Source organism: Aotus nancymaae, unplaced genomic scaffold, assembly GCF_030222135.1.
Source record: "Aotus nancymaae isolate 86718 unplaced genomic scaffold, 86718_ANA_hifiasm-v0.15.2.pri h1tg000032l_0, whole genome shotgun sequence".
Lineage (NCBI taxonomy): Eukaryota > Metazoa > Chordata > Mammalia > Primates > Aotidae > Aotus > Aotus nancymaae.
The window spans coordinates 15630973-15632599 of NW_026988445.1; the positions used below are offsets into that span (position 1 = coordinate 15630973).

The 1627-nt window shown below is 53.3% G+C and overlaps 1 pseudogene; it reads right to left on the reverse strand.

Annotated features, from left to right (window-relative positions):
• Positions 1-471: 471 nt before the first annotated feature.
• On the reverse strand, positions 472-1333 carry LOC105722351 (putative monooxygenase p33MONOX; annotated as a pseudogene).
• Between the last annotated feature and the right edge of the window lie 294 nt (positions 1334-1627).

Genomic DNA, 1627 nt, shown 5'->3' on the forward strand with positions numbered 1-1627 from the left:
TAGTGTTTCTTCTGCGGCGTAGAAAGAGGAGCACACCTCCTCCGGCACTGGCCTGAGAGGCCCCGCACAAAGAACTGGCTGCAGGACGGTCCCAAAAAGCAAAGGGACTCCACACTCAGCCTACGAAGAGGGATCCCCGCCAAGTCTGGCTTTTACCCGTACCCAGGTCCCCTAAGTGGCAAGGCTGGAGCACAGTGCCAGCATTCGAGAGGGCCAGAGTCATCATCTCAGCAAGTCAGTGAGCACCTCTCCAAGTTCTTATCTAGAGTAAATGATGAGAAAATAGGAAATGAGGTTCCCCATACATCACTGCCAAGGTGATTTAGTCCAACTTTAAAGCAGTACAAAATGGCTCCTTCCACACAACAAGGGCAAGCTTTGTACTGATGTTTCTCAAAAACCACTGATGCCTCCAGCTCTAGCCTGTATTTAACAGGTTTTAAAAACTTTGTCAGAGGAATAGAAAGCGCTCTAGAAGCCAGTGGGTGTGAACACATTCAAGTCGCGGGGTTTGAGATGATGGGTCCATGGCAGCTGTTTATTCCCTTCCATCACTGGGATGTCCATCTTGGGCGGCTTCAAGGTTGCTGGATCTGCAGTCATGTGGTTGGCCTGGGCATGGACCAGTTCCATGGGAGAGGGCCTCTGGGATCCTCAGTAGGTCTGGGTGACAGAACTTCCAGAATTATACTTCTGAAGGGATCTCGGTCCAAAGAGGCTCCACTTATCTGACAAGTTTCTGTCCTTATTTCCACTTCCAGAATCCACGATGCTGGGATTTGAGCCAGGTAAAGCTGTGGAAGAACCAGGTGTGAAGCAGCCCGTGGGCCTTCGCCCGGGGGGAGAGTGAGGAGTGCTGCTTGCGGCAGACTGGCCAATGCAGGCTGCCGCTCTTCTCTTGCTCTCTGTCTACTCTGTAGCTTCGGTTCGTGGAGCACTTCTGCCACTCGAACGTACCTGGCTCTTGCTGGTGGGGCCCTTGTAGGGTGTGTAGCCAGCACCTCTCAGCCCTGCCTGTAGCCCAAAATGCTGAATACTTTCCTGGGTCTGTTTTGTGAATGAGAATTCATGATGATATGGGTAGCTTTAGCCTTCACCACTGGGACCGTGTCACACTGTTAAAGACTGAGTCATGGCAGGGGAAGGTAGGCTGGCTCTCCTTCCTCCGCCTTCGTGAGGCACTGATACTGCACTCTGGAATCACTGGCTCCCAGGGGATGCTGCCTGTGTTGTGGGGAGGAGGAGTCATGGGCACAGGGTCCTTGAGGGCATCATCATAGCTGGATGCCCAGCGGTTTATCCTGACGGGCAGGGGCATCTTGCCTAGAGGCCCACCAGCCTCAAGAGCAGGCACTTCTGGTTGTCTTGAAGCCAATGAAAGACCGGGCCCCAGGCGCTTTTTCCATATAGAATTCCAAGCCGAGTCCCTGCCACCACAGTGAAATGATGTGACGACTAAGCTGACAGACAGATGTTAATGAGGAACACGGTCCAGCGGCTGCAAATTAGAAAAGCTTCCCAGGAAGAGTGCATCCAGAGGTTCTGTTACCCTGCTGCTGCCGGCTGCCTGCGGCCCAGAGTCTGATGCTAAAGAAGTTCTGAGGGTCCACGTCTCCCGAGAGCCTGT